Source organism: Ictidomys tridecemlineatus, chromosome 6 (genome assembly GCF_052094955.1).
Source record: "Ictidomys tridecemlineatus isolate mIctTri1 chromosome 6, mIctTri1.hap1, whole genome shotgun sequence".
NCBI lineage: Eukaryota > Metazoa > Chordata > Mammalia > Rodentia > Sciuridae > Ictidomys > Ictidomys tridecemlineatus.
Window position 1 is genome coordinate 49,076,220 of NC_135482.1, and position 22,341 is coordinate 49,098,560.

Sequence of the window (22,341 nt, forward strand, 5' to 3'; positions counted from 1 at the left end):
AAGTTAGGTCATTGGGGGTGTTCACTCAAAGAAGATATTGGGATCCTGGCTGCATCTGTGGCTCCTCTTCCTCCTCTCTCCTCTCCTCTCCCCCCCCCTTCTAAAAAGTTTTTAACATATTGAAACAGGTCTCTCTAGTTGTACAGACTGACCTTGAACTCATGATCCACTTGTCTTAGCCTCCCAAGTAGTTGGAATTACAGTGGGGTGCCATCACACCTGGCTTCTCTCTTTTTGCTTCCCTGCTGCCATGAGGTATACAGGATTCTTCTGTCACATGCTTCTGCCATTGGTAGACTGAACCAAAAGCTCAAGCAACAGGGCCAAGTGACTGCAGACTAAAGCCTCTGAAACTATGAGACAAAACAAAACAAACCTGCTCTTTTGTTTTTGTTTCTTTTTCCTCCAGATATTGTGTCACAGCAACAGAAAACTGACTGACATACTGATCTTGCTATTTCTCAGACTTACCATGTGTGTTTCTTTAGGATGATGTGCTCATTTTTTCTTTCTGGAATGCTCTCCCTCAGATATCTGAATGGCTCATTCTTTTACTTTTCTTAGTCCTTTATTCTACTGTGTCCTTTTCAGAGACATTTTTCTTGATCAGTCTGTATAAAACAGCAGCCTGAATTCTTTGCTTTATACTCTTATTTTCAATATTTATGTGTCATTCATTTATTATTTCTTCTCCCCAGTAGAATATAAACTCGACGAAGGTTTTGATGTTTTGTTCCTTGCTGGATTCTCAGTTCCACAGTATGTACTTTCTGGGGATATCCATTAAAAATTTGTTAAGCAAAGAGTCCTTAACTTATTTCTCCAACCTTAATTCATCCTCTGAGCTGCAGTGGTAGTGATTTTCAAAGACCCAAATATGTTTTTTCCCTCTCTCAGAGATGCCCTCAATTTATATCATAGTTTCCAATCTGGTTAGTCTGTGTTACAAAGCTATTAACCAAGGCCATCTAGCTACCAAGTAGCAGAGCTGGAATTCAAATCTAGGTTTTACTGACATCAGGGACCAAACCCTTCAAACCTGTGCTTCTCTCTTCATTTTCTCCTGAAACCTCAGACTTCTAGGGCTTGCCATACACTGTGCTACCTCACACCTCTGAGCTTTGATGTATGTTATTCCATCTAAACAGAAATGTTTTTTTCATTTCCTTCTTATTCATCTTCTAAACTCCCATTCATCTTTCAAGGTCCAACCAATATTGCAAACTCCATGAGTTCACAGATCAATTCATCCTGAGAGAATCACTCTTGTTACCTGTCCAACCATGGTCCTTTACACATTTTCCTCCCTCCCTTCCTTCCTTTTAAAATTATCTCTCAATGCTGTAATTGCTTAGGCACATGCCTTTCATCCACATAGTAAGCACTTAACCCATGACCACTGAATGATATTTTAGATATTTGAGTCTATTTTTGCTTAATGTTATACTTGAGATAGGTGACTACCACATGGGAAATGATCATTTCTTCACCATCTTAATCTTCAAGCCCCCTATTCCCAAGTCTCTTTAAGTTCATAACTTTTTGCTATTTAGAGAATTTTGGAGGTATGTAGTAAATGCTTTTGAAAGCCAAAAATAGATACCTGAAATAATAATAGTTTAAATAAGATAGAACTCCAGAACTCCCCACCCCCCCACTCCACAGAGCCAATCCAGGGCTGATATGGTGGCTACATAGTCCTTGATGTGCCAGTCTTTACAAAATGCATTTATTTCAAACCCCATTCCCAGGGGATCTTGTTTGTTTACACTCATACTTACCTATCAGCAACTCTTTGTATTTCAAAATTACAAATTTAGCATTTTTGCCTAATTAATTTAATTTTTTGAGTTTTTCATTTGACGCTCTCAGCCTCCTGATATTTTAGGAGCACATAGATTACAGTTGTAGCTACTCTTTCATACTACTCCATAATACATCCCCTATCATCCAGTGGCAAAACCTGCTGAGAACCATGTAAGATGGTTTGTAACTTTCACTGACTATTAATTTTGTGGCTAGGAAGTGATTACGGGTTCCATTGTTTGGCTTCAACATAGATTATTAGTAATGTTCTTAAAAAAAATTCTTCTGGGCCAGGCATGGTAGCACATGCCCGTAATCCCAGTGACTCAAGAGTCTGAGATAGAAGGATTGCAAATTCAAAACCAGCCTCAGCAACTTAGCTAAGCACTAAGCAACTTAGTGAAAGACTAAGAAAATAAGAAATAAGTAAAAGATCCGGGGATGCTGTTCAATGGTTCAATCCCTGGTACTACTACTAGTAGTAGTAATAATAATAATAATAATTATTATTATTATTATTATTATTATTATTATTCTGGAAGTTAGTGTGCTAAGTGAAATACACAAGTTACACAAGGACAAATATTGTATGGTTCCACTTATATGAAGTACTAGGATAGTCAAATTCATGGGGAAAGTAGCATGGCAGTTGTCAAGTGTTGGGGGAAAGAGGGAAGGGGAATTAGTGTTTAATTGATAGAGAATTTCTACAGAAGATAAAAAAATTCTGAAGTTGCATGGTAAAAATGGTTGCACAACAGTGTTAATGTACCTAATGCCACAAAACTGTACACTTAAAAGTGGTTAAATGGTAAAATTTATTATGTGTATTTTGCCACCATAAAAAAACCTCTCCATTCCAATAACCATTATTAGAATCAGACAGTCTCCTGCCAGATCATACTCCTCTGAAGAGTATAAGACAAGATAAGCTTCCTTCTGTGTAAAAAGCCCCATGGGTAAATATCCCCCATGTCTGAAGACTTTGTTTTCTCATCAGAAACCAGAAGTTCCCTAAGAGAAAGTGGTTGCAGCATCTAAGAACTGCTAGAAGTTATAACATTCTATTTCATTTTGCAAGGAGTTCATAACTAAGTGCCATCAGAAAGCCATGTCATTCCTTTTGGAGGTACTGTGGCATCCTACTGGTGTTTTCCACTAGCCTCTGTGGGTGATGAGGAAACACCAATTTTGAAAATTTTTCCGTGTCAAAACAGTGTGGAGCTCTAGGCAGTCAATTAAACATTTGTTCAAGTGTTGAAGCACATTCTAAGTGACTTCCTAAGGAAAATTTTGGCTCACCCTTGAGGTGCCCCTGTAGCCTACCTCTGAAGCAAACTGGGGTGGTCCTCATGAAGTGAAAACACTGATTTGCTTCTGCAACCATCGTAGAAGGTTGGTGAGTTTAGCATTCACTTGGTTGTTTTCCACAACCTGCAACGCTGTCCTCTGTGGACCAAAGGTAATACCAACCTACTGGACACATGCCAGAGAATAATCATAATTTTTAAAATTATTTGGCTCTTATCAGGATCCCAGCTGAAAGATGTGATATACAGGGAAAACTACCTGGTGGAATTTACTTAGTGTTCCAGGTGAACCCCCAAGTACAAAATTATATTAGCTTAGTCTTTAAAGATTCACTTTCATTCAAATCTTGGTTTTTATGGGAGGCTATTACAAGAAACAGGACTATTATGTCCCCCTTTGCTTTTCTATAAAAGTACTGTTAGGACATTGCCCGTTACACCCCTCAGTGCCCTTTATAGGTACTCTATACAGTAAATTCCTTCCATAATTTCATTTCACTTAAAGACAGGCATTTTTTGCTTTTTTTTCCAATGGCAAGATTGATATAACTTATGTTTTTTCTCTCTTTATCTTGGCTGCCAAACAGCTCAGACCCAAATATGAAGCTCAATCTCAGTCATCATATTAACTTTAAGTTTGGTTTATTTCAAGTCTCCATTTTTTTTCTTTTCTGGTTTTCTATTTTGATTTTACCAATTCATTTCAAATGGGGTGTTTTCTGTCATAGACCACCCAGATTCTTTTTGGAAAGTTGTAATAAATAAAACATACTTAGCTCATAACTTTTAACTCTCTTTGATTGTGTCATCTCGGCTTGGCCTCAATTTACAGGAATTGACCCAAAAATGTGTGCTGAGAAACTTAAAAAGGAAGAAAGTGACAACTTAAAGCTGATAAAAGGAAACACACTGTAGGCTCTAGAAGAGGTGGTAAACTAAATCTGTGTCAAGGATGCATCTTACAGAGGAACAACCTTCAATGAACTCCTTCCCTTACATGGAACCCAAAACAGAGCAGAAGATTAGCCAGACTCAGTTTAATACAGAACAGCCCTTCAGCTGGAAATAATCTCCTTCCACTGAAATCCCTAGCACTTTATTTCCATCTTATCTGGAGGTACTACCAATTTCTACTCCTTGCTATTGTTTATTTGCAAACTTTCCTTCTTTTTCCTCTTACTAGACTGGCGGAACCTGTATTTATTCATATCCTAAGAGGGCAGGAACCCTGTGTTTATTCATATCCTACCAGTCCCCCAATCCTTTCCCATCCTTTTCACCGAACAGTTTGATCAAATATTCACTGAATGAAAAATAACTCACTCATGCACTAACTAAATAAATGGTGTTCTTTCAAAGATTCCTTTGCATGTGTTATTTACTCTTGGGAATCTGCTGCACAGGTTTGTCCCCTTCCCCATAGCTTGAAGCACTGGATGTTTGCCCAGACAGGATACCAAGATCTAAGGAGCATGTGACATTCCTCGAATTGCTTTGTTCTCCAATTATGATCAGTCATAAAATTTCTGATAAGTAAATGGATGTTAGTCTCATTTGGTTCTTTCTATTCTGTTCCAAGATTATCTTGGCCATTAATTTCCCTTTCCCAATTACTACGCTTACTTGCCTCAAATGATGGGAATGGAAAGATTTTAGAATAGTTTCCTATAAGAAGACTAGGTTTAAATGCCAATTTATATGACTATGTAATTGATGATTTCAATCAGGGTTATTAAAACATATATACTAAGTAGAAATCTGCTAGAAAGAGATGCTATTCTACTTTCATCTGGAGTATTAAAAAACAAAAATTCAGTCCTTGAATCCTCACCGCTGGAGAGGAGAGGGACTTTGTGATGCAGTCTGATAAGCTAAACTTAGGCACATATACACAGTATTATCTTTAGGGATGGATGGAGGCTGCAGTGCGTTCATATTCCTAAGGTGTCATGCCTGACTTTTGTGCTTGGAATGGCTTTTGTGAGCAGGAGTTTTGTGACTCAGTGGTGGAGCGCTTGCGTAACACAGCAGAGAGGCCCTGGGTTCGATCCTCAGCACCACATAAAAATAAATAGATAAATAAATAGTACTTAAAAAATAGTTTTTGCGATTCTTTCCCTCAGTCTTGAGAGCCATCTTTAGCCCTTTGTCTGGTCCCCGCATTAGTTCAGGGGCCAGGTGGAGACACTACCTACACTGGGTGCGTCCTGAATCCCGAGGGCTCAGAGTGCCTAAAGAGCAAGTTGCACGTCCCGCCCGCCACGTGCTCGCGGCCTCCTGGGGATCCTAAAACACCACGGAAACCTTCACCCCGCTGGCCGCGGCGCGCGGAAAGTGACTACTGCAGCGCCCTGGATGCCTTGGTCCCATGCACCGGCCTGGGGTTCCCGCTGTCGGGAGCAAGGACTGCGCCCTGGAGAAACAAACGTTTCCATCCCGAGGGCGGCGCCGCTGAGCGTGCAGATTCTCGAGGGCAAGGGAGTAAGGGGGCTGGTACCGAGGACCAGGAGAACCTCCTGCATGGCCCGCGGAGACTGTCCCCAGACAGCCGCGGATGCTGACTTCGGCTCAAAACTAGGGTGGAGTGAAGGGTTTTAAAATCCGCACTCCTCGGGAGCGTCCAGTCTGTGCCCAAACGTGTTCCGCTCAGCCTGTCTCACTCAGGGCGGCTTGACTTTCACCGATGAGCTGGCTGTAACATTTACAGTTATTATCGTAAAAAGGTTCTTGGAAGAGAGAGGGGGCAGGAGTGGGAGGTAGGAAGAGAGAAGCATGAAAATGCCTACCAAATCACGGGTGTGAGTTTGTGACAGTGTATTAGTGCTCTCCAAGTGTGCTCAGATTAGCCTGAGGCTCTCTACCTAAGAATAGCCAGTAAAAGCCCCTAGACTGGGAGCAGTTAAGTGGTGTCACTCAATTCAATTACGGATTTAGTCACATACTAAGCAAATCACAGAGAGGACAGTTTATTATATGAACACAGACAAATGGTTACCTAAAATATTTTGATGATGATTGTTTCATTACTGATATTAAGCCTCTTCATGGGTGTTTCTGTTTCTTGGCACTGACATGTTAAACCTTGCTCTCTGGGAAATAAATAAACCAAAATGGTGCGAACTAATTCCTTCAGTCATTTAACTGTGCATTTTTATTAGCATCGTTAGCATGATTATTGATAATTACACTGGCTATTTACATGGACAGGACGTTTTTATCCATAGGAAAAAAAAGTAGCTAACATAAAGTAGATTTTAATATTACCCAGTTTTGAAGACTGATTTTATTAATATTTAAGGCTGCTTTATCCCTAGACCATTAGAGCATTTTAACTCCATATGCCCCAGCAAATTAAAAGCAATTTAAATTGTTATTGATTATGGAATAAAAAGTATGAAGGATGTCGGTCTGGGGTTGTGGCTCAGCGATAGGGAGCTCGCCTAGCATGTTTGAGGCCCTGGGTTCAATCCTCAGTACCACATAAAAATAAATAAATAAAAAATAAAGGTATTGTGTCCAATTACAACTAAAAAAATAAATATAAAAATAAAAAAGTATGAAGGATGTCATCATCAGACAAAATTTAGAAACATGTTTCACCTAGTAAAGAAAAGAGAAATGTAGTTTTTTGAAAATTTTCATCCAGAAAACCTCTGTGCAGTTAGTTCTGTATAATTATACTTTCTAGTTTCAATAGTCATGTGCATATAAAATAAAAATGATTCATAGATATTTTGTTGATTAAAAAGACCTGCTCAATTCTTTATATTTCAAGGAAAGCAAAACTTCATTGACAAGGAAGACCCCCCACCTCCCAACAATATCTGGAATTGAACCCAGGGGCTCTTAACCACTGAGCAACATCCCCAGCCCTTTTTAATTATTGCTGCCGCTGTTGCTGTTGTTGTTGTTATTATTATTATTTAAAATATTTTTTTAGTTGTAGTTGGACACAATATCTTTATTTTATTTATTTATTTTTATGTGGTGCTGAGGATCAAACCCAGCGCTTCGCATACGCTAGGCACACTTTCTACCACTGAGCCACAACCCCAGGCCCTTATTATTATTATTTGAGACAAGGACTCACTATGTTTCTGAGGGCCTGCTGAATTATTGAGGCTGATCTTGAACTTGGGATCCTCCTGCCTCCACCTCCTGCAGTGCTGGGATTATAGGCGTGCACGATGCCTGGAAACAAGGAAGATTTTTAATGAAAAATCTTTAATAACTTAACTAGAGTGTGGTAGATTACAGCAGAAATAGAAGAAAGTTCAAATTTACTGGCTTTATTCCTTTTTTTTCCCCCTGAAACTGGAGTTTTGCCTATAGGTTGAGCTAGACTGGGGGAAAGTGGAGAATTGTTAAAGAGGAAGGAAGAAACTAAAAGGATATTAGTTTACAAAGAACAACATAAACATATCAAATATATCATATTTTTCCTATAAATAATAAAATGAGCCAGACTCTGTGGTGGAAGCATGTAATCCCAGTGACTCAAGAGGCTGAGACAGAATTGATGGTGAGTTCAAGGCCAGCCTCAGCAAATCAGCAAGGTGATAAGCAGCTTAGCAAAACCTTGTCTAAAAACAAATAAATAAATAAACAAACTAATTAATTAAAAATAAATATGAAGAGCTGGGGATATAACTCAGTGGTAAAGTGCTCCTGGGTTCATTCCACAGTACCCCAAAACCAGAAACAAAGAATAATAATAAAACTTGTTAAAATAACCTAAACCATCTATATTTTTGTGTTTTTTATCTTTCTGAGTACTAATTTAACTGAAAATGTGTGTCCTAATAAGAGAAGTAAGAAAAATTTAGAAGGATTACTAAAACAGTCCTTTTTGCTGGGAGATAGCTTTGTGTGTGCAGCGATCATAGCCTTGAGTTACTGTGATGTAGCACAGTTAATGTCAGACCAGGAGTCAAATTTGTTTAAAGAACAATATGAGAAATTTGAAGTCTTTCTGAGGAAAACTTCACCAAGATTAAATAATATTCTGTTAAAAATTACATTGATTGAAAGCATTGAACTATTAAAGGAATTAAGTTTATGACCCAGGGAAAGGAAGATTCCGAGCTAATAATGACATTCAATTAAGGGTCATCTTTAGAGCCCTAGAGTCCAGACATGTCAGAAGTTTAAGTATGAAGAAGTGAAACTTCTATTGTCAACGGACATTAGGATCTGAAGACTTTCTTATTTTAAGGTTGTTGAATAATAAAAAATTTGCTTATTTACCTTAATGTTTGGAATATTCTAGATTAGCTTTCAAAGAAGGCTGGACTCAAGTTCTTCTGGTTGCTTATTGTGAAGTTCTACTTGGAAATAAAAGATATGCAAGGATATTCCATTAAGAATTTGTTTGGGATGGATTGTTCAATGGTTGTTTTATTTCTGTATTCCTATAATTTATCTGAGTCTTTATAGGAATAGCCACCTACTAGTTTGGACTGACATAAACGCTGAGCCTAGTTTTCTTCAATGATTATAATAATTTCTACCTCATAAATTGTCTTGATGATCAAATGTGATAATAATGAAAGTAAAGTCATGTTTTTAAAAAGATGATGATTATTATTACTATTAATGATGATATTATTATTATCATTATACTGGGGATTGATCCCAGGAACATTCTGCCTCTGAGCTACATCCCCAGTCCCTAGTGCTCCTTTCTCTCTCTTTTTTTTCTTTTGAGCCAGACTGGCCTCAGAATTTTGATTCTTCTACCTACCTCAGCCTTCCAAGTCACTGGGATTATAGATGGTGCTTGGCTAAAAAGCTATTAATTATTGAAAGAACACCCCACATGAATTTATATAATGGATAATAGCTTTCTATATTGTTTATTGCTGCATTTTGTTATCCTTTTCCAAAGCAGCTAAAAGGCCAAAGCCACTCTTGCCTTTTCTTGTTATTTTTTTAGCTATAATTTTAATTTTTTTGAGATGTTAAATATACACAGTAGTAGAGATCTTACCTTTTTAGTATGCCTTAAGGCCCCCACCCCACCAAACTCAAAAACGGCCATAGAATTTATCAGCTATCTCTTTGGAAAGCAATAGACATATTATTAATAATTATGCTAGGATAACAGATGCAAATTATGTCTGTCCTTGAACAAATCCAATACAAGGGATATAGGGCCAGCCTTCCAAATTTAGGTTATGCTTTCTGAATTACCCTGGAAACAACAGCAAAACCTTCATGTAGGAGGAAATATATTCAATCTGCTAAATTTTCAATCAGCTGAAAGAAAGTCTTAGGGTGCTTTGGGGGACAGGGTAGAGGGGAATCAGAAGTAGTTCTGAAATTTGATCTGTTGGTCCTAGGACAAAGAATATCTTCCCTGAGGACCATCCTTGCACCATCCCATTAAGTCCCAAATTTTCAGGCAACCAAGAAGTGTTATGAGGTTAAATGTGAGCTGGGGACCTTGAGCTTTTAACTGCATGGCTGGCCCTCCAGTGTAGCCCCACATCACAAGCAGAGCCTCTCCTGTCTGAAGGTGAACCACAACTTCTCTCTCTCTTGCTGACCAGTTTCCTCATTTCTCAGCCATTCTCTGAAAAGCTCAAATGTTTTACAGACCTAATATGATTCACCTTCCCAGATTCTTCTGCTTTTTTTTGTGTCTTTGTAGTTCGGAACTGCCTTAATCTTTCATTTTCATCCCTTCCTATCTGTTGACATTTTCATCTCTTTACTTTCCTCTTTTCCATATTATTCTTTCTATCTGGATGCCATGACAGGAAGCCCCACTAGAGGAAGGCCAAAATTAACATATGAGGACCAGATTGAAAGCCTGAGACAACAAGAGATGGCTAAATGTCCTTATCAAACTTAAAAGATCTCTCCTGAGAGAGTCGGGTATTAAAAAGCAAAGGAATAACATTTGAATCTCAGTGTTATTTTTGAAAGTATAAGGATTCGAGGTGTGTGTGTGTGTGTGTGTGTGTGTGTGTGTGTGTGTGTGTGATTTTATCTTTCCGAAATTCTTAGAGCAGCAAAGAGATTGTAAAGAATAAGCAACATCAGTTCAAACACTTATTTTTGACCATTCAGTATTACAGAGATGAGAATAAAATACAAAGCCTATGAGAATAATATTTTGGAATTTCTTTTAAAGACCAAATACCAATAATTTCTCAAAATGAATATTTATGAAAGTTGTTGTTTAAGTGGTATTATTATACTATCTTAATCTTTACACTCTTTTTCTTCCCTCCCCCCTTTCTCCTTCCCTCCCCCCCCCACATCCTTATAAAGCATGAACTCCCTGTCCATGTGTACAGAGGAGAAAACTGGATGTCTTCATTTGTAACTTGTTTCTGAGCTCTCACTGAAGCATGAGCCTCTGTACATTATCATAGCACTACACCCCTTGCAAATTACTTCCCCCTTTTTAACTGAAAAAATAAATGAAAGGAGTCTTAGAAAAATAAGGTTAGCATTTCTAGAAGAGTGGCATGAACATTTCATATAATAAAACTTGAAGGCAGGAAAGGTCACACCACTGAGGACATCACTACATACACAAAACATTCTCCATTTTTATCAAGCTTTTCCATAAATTTGGCTTAGTTGGGGGCAAATTCTTGCCCTTTTCTAGGTGAAAGGGAAAGATCAAGTTAAAACCATAAAAAATCCCAAAGTTTCAGTTTTCGTTTTTAGGATTATTGGAGTTTGAAATAATGAGTTCCAAAATCAAGGGTGCAAATTCTTAGAAAACCAAAACCATACTAAAAATAATGGAAACAAAGAAGAGCTTCATTGCACACTAAAGCAAGGCAATTCTCCAGTTCTGCAATTTTACTCCCCTAAAAAAACATGATTTGACATAATTAAGTATCTAGTAAAACTTAAATCATTCATCTGAGAATAAATTGTATAAAATTAAGAAATGTGTAATAAGATTGCGATTATCTTACTGAGCACTTTAAATGTGAATATTAGAAGTTTGATCAGACTTTTTACTAAATTGATCTTCTTTTTAATACTTTGTGTCTATGAAAACTTTTGTTGGAGAATAGTAAAATATTTAGAAACAAAAATCTCTCTGGGTTTAGAAATTACCACAGAAAAGAAATCCAAGATTTCTGCACATACTGAAAAACATACTGGGGAATTTAATAACGTTTCACTTTTTAGCTCAACAGTTCCATTTTAATGACTGAAATATATTCTACCTTTTTCCTCAATTAACTTTTCATTCATTCACAAATGCAGTGGTCCTTGCCCTGGAATGAGACCTTTCATTCTTTAAAAAGCCTGCTCCCTTGACCTGGGAGAATTTTCAACTAAGTAAGGTAACAAAGCAAAACATGAAAAAGGACTAAGGAACTGAGGTTCCTTTAGCATTCATTCACTTAGGATAAACATAGTTACTTATCACAGATTGTCCTACAAATCCTTGGGTGGAGAGTCCCAAATTTAATTGCCCTCTTAACTCATAGTTAACAAACCCTGTTAAAAAGTTAACCTTTTACGAGACCAAAAGAGAAACAGAAATCATAGAGCAGAGCATCAGAATTGGCAAAGAGTCAGAATGCTGTCTGTTCCTCCTGTTTATAAGGAAGGACCAATTGTTAATGAGGATCAGACCACATGAGAAACCAAAAGCTCTGTTTGTGGGGTCAAACAACTCATGTACCTTTAAACATTTAAAAACAAAACAAGTTACACAGTCATTGTTATGCTTTCAATAATCTACTTAAATAATCTCAGGACTGTTTCAGGTTTCACTCCTAGAAGTAAAATGAACGCCAGAAACATGTTTTCATCAAACAGCTTGATATGTTTGCAATCTAATATACACATCAACAAACAATAAGCACATAAACAGATACCTGCCTTTCCATCATTTAAGATCATATGCACCTGAATCATTAAGTTAGAGGAAGTGTTGCAAGTCTGTTTTAATAGAACATGAAATAAAATCTTCATACAGTTCAAGGGGTTGGGATTACTAGTACCGACATTGATAAATAAATGCCTAAATCTCCTTGAATCACGCTATGTCATCATTTTAAGGGCCGTACGTGTTTTCCTTGGAGAGTTAATAGAGTGGACAATAAGCTCCTCTAGGAGCCATGAAAGTCACAGTATAATAAAGACAGAGCAGACTGAGTGGGAAACCCATGCTTGGCTATTTTAACCACACCATTTATCACAATAATGAAACTCTGTCAAAAGCAGTGGCCGGGACAATGTATTACATGGCCAATCATAAAGCATCGTTACCACTAGTACCCAAAGACCTCAAGACTTTGGCCACCTCACAGATCAGCTTGACATTTGTCCTACTTCATTATTAATGCTTCTGCACTGTATCAACTATGTTTACAAAATTGCAATGCTCGCTTGGTATAGATGTAGTGTCAGTATGCTTACTATTGGAGCAATATTTTTTAACTCATGAAGTTGTCATCTTTGCTCAGTGTAGACTTCTGGGCTGAGCCACAGGACCAGATGACTGAGCACCATGCATGCTGCTCACCATATATGTGTTTTAATTGTGAAGTTCAAATACAGATTGCAGAATACAGAAGGCTTGAGACTCAGGAGCAGATGTACCTCCTGACTCCATAATCTCTGCTGCAATTCTTCTCCCCAGACCCTCTGTATTAATCTTCACCCAGATCTGGCTTAGATATTGCTGAGATGCAAGTTGGAGAATGCTATGTTGTCTTTTTATCTTCTTCCTTGACCTTGTACCTAGCACCTCCACTTTTAAGCCAAGAACTGACAGGGAAGAGTTTGCTATTGTCCCCTAAAGGCAGTTTAAAAAGTTGTGACTACCCTGGATCTGAATCAACCACATAACGTTAATAGTAACATAAAGCACTACATGAGGGGCTGGGGATGTGGCTCAAGCGGTAGCACGCTCACCTGGCATGCATGCGGCCCGGGTTCGATCCTCAGCACCACATACCAACAAAGATGTTGTGTCCACCGAGAATTAAATATTGAAAAGTTCTCTCTCTCTCTCTCTCAAAAAAAAAAAAAAAAAAAAAAAAAGCACTACATGATTAATTCATTTACTACACCATCCTCAAGACATGGTTCCTGTAACTGTCCCTATTTTACAGCTAAGGAAATGAGGCTGAGGGAAGGTTAAGTAACTGTACCAAGGTACTATAGGACAGAGCCAGACCTCACTTATGTGCTTTGATACTCTATCTCAATGATATCTCTTCTGCTTGTTTGCATGCTGCCCTTTCTTTCCCATCCTCTGACCTGTCTGTAAGAACCACCATTTAGAATCCCTTTGCCCTGGATTTGGTTCCAGAAGATCCAATTCCTTTAGTTCAGTGTTCTTGACTTACAGTCTCAGAAGGGTCCTCTTGGGGTGAGGGTGGGGGGCATTGGCGAATGCCTTGAAATTGTCAATTTTCATGTGGATAACCAGAAGTTCATTTTTCAGGAAGAGGAGTTTGCATGGTTTTCATGATCTCATCCTTGAGAAAGGGATCTGTGACCTCAACATATTAAAACGATGGCTTGATTCAATTTTCAGGGCATAGAGGTGAGAGGGAATGAATTTACCTATTAAGGGGAAACCTCGTGACATCAGAGGAGCACAAGCACAATTTGCCTTGAACTTCAGAAATATGCTCTGAATTTTTATTCAGATGATTCTAGATGATCTGTTACAAAAGCTTTAACCACTATCCCTGATTTCATTCTACACATCTTGCGTGCAACCAGTAGCACATCAGGTGTAACGAGACATGGTGACAGGTACAGGAGGTGTGTGGTTGTGAAGCACATGGTATGCCTTCATGATGCACCACGTTTTCAACAGGTCTTTGGGGAAAGGGCCCTGGCCTCAGACTTGACTGGGTGAGTGCAATGAGAAGTTGAAATATGGCGGAAATGGTGGCAACCATAGCAGAGTGTCTGGCAACAATAAATGGTCTCTTCAGGTCCCTCAAAACTGAGCAATAGTCTCAGTTTTTATTATTTTGTTCACTTGGTCATACAAGCCAAAATAATATACTGCTGTCTGAAAAAAAAACCAGACTATTTTGATGGTTATTAAAGAAGGTATTTAGTGGTGAGTTGATAAAGAGGAAAAATTTAAGAGGAAATGTATATTTTCCAAAAATAAAATAAAAAAAAAACCACTCAAATGCAAAGAAACCAAACACTTATATCCAATGAAGGAAATCCTAGTTTTAATTACCCTTTGAGTATTTATAGCTTAAAAAGTTGGGGCTGGGGTTGTGGCTCGGTGGTAGAGTGCTTGCCTCACATGTGTGTTCAATTCTCAGCACCGCATATAAATAAATGAATAAAATAAAAGGTTCATCAACACTAAAAAATATTTTTTTAAAAAAGTCGTAGTTACCTGAGTCTATGTTTTCTCATTGGTAGCACAATTTAAATCTATAAATAAAATAGTTTCTTTCTGAAAAACAGTCGTTGTTGAGTTGGTGTGGCAGAATGAATCGGGAAGCATTGTGAAGCTTAGGCAAGTAAGAGTCCTCAAAGAGGAAAGACTAAGAAGGAGTCCAGAAGGCCAAAAGTGAGAGACCTTGGGGGCCACTTGGAGGCCAAGCAGCATAGGAAAGGAAGTCGGACTCTAAAATGTGGATCTTGATCACAAGCTAGAATCTCCAAGATTGTGTTGGATGAAGACATTTAGTATTTAGGAAAGACTAAATGGTTCTTTTCAACCCTGGATAGAGCAGAAAGACAACACGAAACTGTAGTGTTAGCCCTTATTTATATACCGTTTATATTACCAAATCCTGCAGATACACAAAAGTCACACAAACTCACTGTACATTGGGTCTTAGAGTGTACACAGAGCATACAGAATTATGTAAACTCTGGATACAACCTATAACCTAAAAGTCAATGTGATATCCCCATCCCTGTACTTTTTTTCCCAGAGGTGAGTGTTAATGTTATGTGTTGTGTCAATTTACAAAATTGTGTACCACACACACACACACACACACACACATATGCACACATGAACATTAATTTTCTTTATGTGTATATATTCTGTGACTCACTAAACAGTATATCATAGTCTTCTCAACTTTTAAAGTTGCCTACGACTGCTTCATCCTATTAACAGCTGCCTGTTACTTCAAAGTATCAAATGCTATATTTTACTACATCCCTGCCCTCAGCCTATCTTTAGCAGAAATCTCCCTAAGCTCCTTTCATTCATGGATTTTGAGCATCACTCTCGGCATGCCAAACAAGATTGGTATGAAGTTATAAAATGTATGATCTTTGTGCTCAAGGCTTAAAATCAAGAGAAAGAGATAAGAACTATTTGCATTAATATGGTTGTGAAACAAAGCCTTTCTGCTCTAAAGCAGAATGAGGTTAGTAGGAAGAAAGTAAATAAACAAATAAATAACCTGCTTGCAGCACCACATCACTGCTGCCATGGGAGCATAAACAGCTCAGAGAAGCTGATGGTTTCCAGCAGGGCTTTCCTGCTCCTGTCCCCTCTATGCAGCACCACCAGATCAATCTTCCTGCAGCAGCGCTTTGATCATGCCACCGCTCTGCTCAGAAACCTCCTGTGACCCTCTGTCGCCTGGCCTCTTTTCCCATCTGCTACAGAAATTACTTCATAGATATCCCTGTCCCATTAGAGTGGAGGTCACTGTGATAAGGTTGAAGTACCCTGGAGTTGTTATTACAAGACCTGGGTGTGGATTCTGCTTCTGTCACTTTCTTAGCTAGTGACCTTGGCAGACCCACAAAACTTCCCTAGATTTTTGTTCTTTGTTAGTAAACTGTTGATATTGCCCATCTCATGAATTTAGTATAAGAATAAATGAGATAATATACGTGAACATTTTTTTTTTGCTCCCTGTAAAGTGTTTTGTGAGTACTTGTACATATGTATGCATGTACAATTCACACACTTACCAAGGCACTAGATGATCAATATTTATAAATACGGCTAATGCTTCCCGGTACAATATGCCTATAGTATGGCATATGGAGACTGACATATTTGCTTTGGGCTCTGAATGACTGAAGGAAATGGCAGGGAAAAGGTACTCCAATCAATGGGATAGCATGAGAATGTGTTAAGGGGTTTAAAAGGCCACAATGTGTTTGGGGAACAGCAAATCACCTGAATTGCTTAAATGCAGGTTTTACCCAGAGAAGAAGCTGGAGACCACATTGAAAAAATCAGTTATTGGGGAGGCTCACAAGGGCTGGGCCAGAAAGTCTGCACTCAGTTCAACAGGTAGGGGGGCCATTGGCATGGGTGGTGGTATCTGAGTAGAGGAGTGATGTGACCAAAGATTGGTCATTTCTCCAGTTTCTGAGGGACAGATTGACAGGGGGGTGATAACAGAGGAGGAGGGTTCTGGGAGCTGTGGCTAAGCCAAGTATCAAAAGATCAGAATGCTGAACCAGCATTCTGGCCAAGAAAATGGAGACATAGAAATGCATTATTGAGATTGTTGTAAAATAGTTGCCTATACTTTTCTTAGTCTCTGTTTGAACTCAGGAGGAGGAAGAAAGATGGATCAAGGAAGTTTTATGCTTGATAGGCATCTGAGGTTTGGGAACAATGGGGGTTTGGAGGAAGATCATTTATTTGCCTGAGATGTAGGGGCAATAGAAGAGAAAATAGAAAATGGAGCCGGTGGTGAGAATTGAACTAGCCAGTAAGGCAAAAGTGGGGTTGGGCAGTGCCCACGGTTTCTCACAAACCTCACTAAATCTCAAGTTGGATTGAGGCATTCCCTAGGAAGACAAAGTGTACACAGAAAATAAATAGCAAAAACTAGACTTGGGGGGAATCTGAAATCTTAAAGGAACAGTTTTCAAGAACCCACTTATTAAAAACAATGGACTTGCTGATTATAATTTATTCTCCACTGCCTCTTCAATTCATGAAAGAGTTTCCTTCAAAAGACTTGGCTTAGGAACTTTATTAGCCATGTTTCAGTGACCCCATATCCTTAAAAGGAATCCAGATGCATTTCTTTACAAATAGTCTTCAATTCAGACACTTTACCAGTTCAAACTCACTTTGATTTCTAATATGTTTGAATAAATAAGGCTATGCTGCAAAGCTAATCTGTTTCCTGAGGATTTAAAGAATCCAAAATCCAATCCACTTGGAAATCAACTGTAAAGCACTATTTTCTGGAAAACCCCAATACTTTGCAGCCAGATGTCTGTCAAAACCGAGAAGTCTTCATTTGCATTATTTACCAAAGGAAAACAGAACTTCTCCCCGTTGTCAAAACTAACAGAAACTTCTTTACTTTATGTGGGATTGCTCCATTTCATCTCATGATGTCCTATTATCTATACTGAGAGCAGCAACAAAATGTCATTTATCATAAAAATTAAATAAGTTATTTAAGTGTAAATCAGAATTTACAATAGAAATAGGTTCTTGCATTGGGACAATGACCAGCACAGAGAAAATCAGTGGTAAAAAGTCCAAATTTTAAAAAAAAAGTATGTAATTTTGTATTGTCTTATTTATTATTAATATCTACATAGCTCAAGGAAAATATTTTAAGGGACTTAGCTGTGTGTGTGTGTGTGTGTGTGTGTGTGTGTGTGTGGTGACTTTTAGAAAATAAGTTATATAATTGAATCTTCATGAAAAATTACCAAGATGATGATAAATAAGGCTCAAAATCTTAAAAACATTATATAGCTGAGAGTGATTATTGGATTCAAAAGCAACAAACACATCCATCAAGAGCAGGAAAAGTTGACACTCAGGGAACAATTCCTAGACATATGTAATGGAGTGTCAAGAAATTGATAGTCTTTTTGACCAGTTCATTTTCCAACAGCCACTAAGACTAATATCTAAGATCTTTTTCTTTTTCTTTTCTTTTCTTTTTTTTTTTTTTTAGAAAAAGGAAAAAAGTCCTCTTTATAAGCCTGGTGAGGCCTGCTGAGGATATGGAAACACTGGAATGAATATGTGGCACATGAACAAGAGCCATGGAGGTCCCTGTCTTTATTCCATATGGTTTGAAGTGAGCCTGACGGGATTTCAGATTGTAGCCCAAGATAGCAGAGGACTGTGAATGAAAACTCTAAACTTCTGAATCAAAACCTCAAATTCGGGTCAAGTTTACCGAGAGGTTTGCTGAGATCCGTGAACCTCTAAGTGAACCTGCCTCAAGTCCTAAACTAGACAAGGGCAAATCTCAGACGAACCTGAGATGAATTATGGTTTCAGGTGGTGATCACGTGAAACCTCCAGCCGCCGTGCTTCAGTTTCAATTTAGGATGAGGATCCACATGAGGCAAAAATGTGTGCCCCTTCCTAACTCCTCATGAATGTTGCACAAACAGAATGCACTAAACCTCCCGCCAGTTAGTGAAGTCCTTGCAGCAGGCACTGTCTGCCTTTCACAAAAGTATATACACGTGGCCACATCGTTGCACTGGGATGGAGGCTTCTGGGTCCCTGAAACAGGGTAGGGGCAGTCATGTTTGGAATGTTTTCTGTGGGTGTACAGCATAGTGCTTTGTCCCATCCTGAAGTACTAATGTGCATTATAGCTTTGAGCAGTGCTGGGAAGACAGTCTTCATAACCCTCTGGCTGGCAGCATGCAGACAGAGTCTTCCATTTTCTGCAGACAGAAACCAAGAAGGACAGATTCTGGGTCCAGGATCCCATACCCACCCAGGTAATTTGAACATAGTAAACATAGAAAAGCTACCTGTTCCTTGACTCTTATGCTTGTCCTTCCCATTTGGCCTCTTTGAATGATGAAGGTGATGCGATTTTATAACTCTTAGCAATGTTGGGAGTCCCCCAGAGAAGCAGGGACTGAATATGGGGAGAACTAGATGTTGGAAACAGAATTTCCCTTAGGGAGGCAAGAGAAATAGGATCCCTGGCACAGAAGTGGGAGGCACACAAAGAAGGGGACCGCCACCCTGGGGCAGGAGATCATTCACAGGCTTGAATGAACAACAGCCATTGTGTGTGTGTGTGTGTGTGTGTGTGTGTGTGTATTCATACATGCGTTTGTATGTACATGCTTTGAAAGTAGACAGAAAAGCTCTCACATTACTGAGACAGAGATAGCTAGGGACTGATTTATAGCAGTCACAATCACCATCCTAAGCACAATCAACAGAGATCTGGTGGTTGGAAAGGGATTTGGAAGAATCTGCAGTTGCTACTGTGATCAGTGGTGGTCCCTCTAATCAACCAGAGGCCTGTATGTGTCATTATGTCCCCCATAGTGTTTGCCTTTTGCTCCTTCAGGCCAGGTGATCTGGCCCCAACCAGTAGCAAATTTATGATATGGGCTCCTCTCCCCCACCTATCCCTACTATGTGTTCCATTGAGACAGGATTTGTGAGACCATCAACAAGGGCAGGACTAGAGATAAGCTTGTATTGTTTAAAAATTACTGTATAATACAACTGTAGGGAAAATATTTAAATGTGAAGGAATATTTTTTACGTGCTTCAGTAAATATTAAATTCTTTTCTATGTATTTGCAATCATTCCTAAGAGTTTTTTTGTTTATTTTTGTTTTGATAAAACAGTCTTATTTCAAATACGCATGCTTAAGAGTCAAGAAATATCTGTAGTTCCAACATATTGCCTGTTTGGAGATGAACTTGTACTTTCCAGTCTTTCTCTTGCCTCTTCTTCTCTTTTTCTTTTTTCTTGACCATACATGGAATTGAAATTAGGAGTGCTCTACCACTCAGCTACATCTTTTATTTTATTTTATTTTGAGATAGGGTCTCCCTAAGTTGTTCAGACTGGCCTCGAACTAGTGATCCTCCTGCCTCAGTCTCTACAGGTATGTGTCACAGTGCCCAGCCCCTTCCTCTTCTTATATCTTTCTCCAATCTCTGTGCTAACAATTTTAGAAGGGCTTTTTTTGTTTGTTTGTTCTTCATGTTAAACATAGGGCCTCTTATGGACTTTCAGGTTTCATTCCACACTCAGTATAAATAGTCAACTAAGTGATGCTTCCAATGTTACCTCCATGAAATCAACATGCAAACTGGCCTCACTTTACCTTAAACATAGGGGCAGATTCCCACCTATCTATTTTCAGATGAGTGGCACAGATACCCATAGGGTGAGCAGAAAACAAATACTCTTGGACATGTGATTTAAACCTTGGCTCCAGTAATATGAGACAAGTGCTGAAGATCTTTAACTGCTTTAGTGGTTCCCAAAAGACAAGGAGGTCAGCTAGCAGATGCAGGCTTCGAAGGGCACTGTGTGGGCAATCCCTAGAAGATGCTGAACTCAGAATGGAGAACATCATGATCACAAGAGAATTCTCCAGCCCTGAACCCTAACCTGTTGCCTCTGTCTCTACTATTCACTGTGAACAGCGGAAACCAACTAAAGCCAGCACTATCAATTTTAGGCTCTTCTGAATTCATTTACTTACATTTTAAGAACTCCAAAATTTTATAGTCAATGACATCTTAGCATCATTGTTTGTCAGGTGGAATCCCTGATATAATTGTCATTGCTTCTGCTCACATAACCATGAAATTGGCTGACATTCTGGAAGTATGATGTCTCATTGTGACCCTTTTAACATTTTAGTCAACACACAGTTAAAAGATAATTTGAGGAAGAAATGCAAATTCTGATAGTTGTCTGAAAATCTTCCTCTGATATTTACTGGATCCAAGCAATCACCAGCATTTGTGGAAGTGGGTGTCTAGGACTTGAAAGAAAATTCCAGAGATAATGGTGGAGCACAGTTGTGCTGCAAAAAAAAAAAAAAAAAAAAAAAAAAAAAGAAGATAGTATTGAGGGCAATATTATGTGTGGGGGACAGGATTCTGATTCAAAAAACGATGAAGAAGAGTTAAAATGTGAATAAGTAGCTTTAGAAATAACTTCATCTGTCTTGCTTGTATTTCCTCTTATGTACACATGTGTGATATATGAAAAAGAAACATCTTTGTTTAAATAAATTTAAGTGAATCTTTTCAATAGGTATGAAATAAAAGTTCTCAATTTAAAACAAAAAAAGTCTCATGTCATTTTAATTGGCAGTACTTTTCTGTCTTGATTATACCTACAGGTGAGTTTTAACTGGTGGAATCTAGGTTTTGATTAAAAAAAAAACAATACCACAGTTGTATTCTTTGTGGAAGAAAAGGAAAAGAGAGGGAGTGGATAAAGAGGGAGAGAGGATGAAAGGGAAGATTTTTCTGACTTTCTTAGGAGACCTTTTTTTACCACTTCTTGCTATTTAGAACTCTACTGCTAAAATTAGCCAAGGGTTATCTCTCAAGACAGTGGAATAGATTCCCAAGATGGCCGTGAATAGAGTGCATCACACCCCATGTACTACGCCACTGCGCGGGTGAATAACGAGTTAGAATGACAAAAAACTATCTTGTTAGGAATTTACAGCAAAATGGGGGTGCACTGAAACCTAGAGGAAGGATTTCCAGCACCGAGGTCCGGTAATTGAGTCTCATACAGGAGCCAACTGTGTGACCGGAGATCCGGGCTGACTGATCCACGCAGCCAGCCCCGCGGCTACAGACGGTGGGGAGCTGCTGAGAAGCGACTAGCAAGCAGGGAGATTGCTGCAGATTCTGTGGAGTCCTGCCGCCTGAGCATTCACGGAGCCCCGGGCTGAGTTTGGGATTTCAGACAGGGAAGGAAGCGGGACAGTTCTATTCCCCTCAACAGAAACTCCACCAAGGAAACCAGCAGCCACCATCTTGGAGAGCTGAAGTAACCACCGCCACTCTCCGACAGATGCAACAATAAAACAGGTGCATGTTACTCAGCTCATCTCCCATACAGCGGGGATCCTAGGCTCTCTGGGGGAGGGACTATCAGAGCAAGCCTGCATAAAGACACGGGGAAAACTAGAGACACCCGACCTTCAACTCCCCCTCCCATCAGTAGGGAAAACGAAACCTGTATTGCCAGCAAGGGGGGGGAGGGGCAAGCGGAAAAAATCAAAACAATAGAGTGCTGGGGTTCCCAATAGCCACCCTCCACGCCCAACAAACTGCAGGCCCAGAGTACAGTTTGAACTGCCAAGAGGCATCACTCAGGGGAAATCTGGTCTAGCAGGAGAAACCAGGACTAGCAGGAGAAACCAGGGGACTAGAGGCCAGGCCCTCGCGACTGGGCGGCTGGAGAACACAAGCCTGCCGGCGAAACTCCACCTGCTGTCCGCGTGACTGGGCAGCTGGAGTCCGCCCCCTGCCGGAGACCGACTGCGC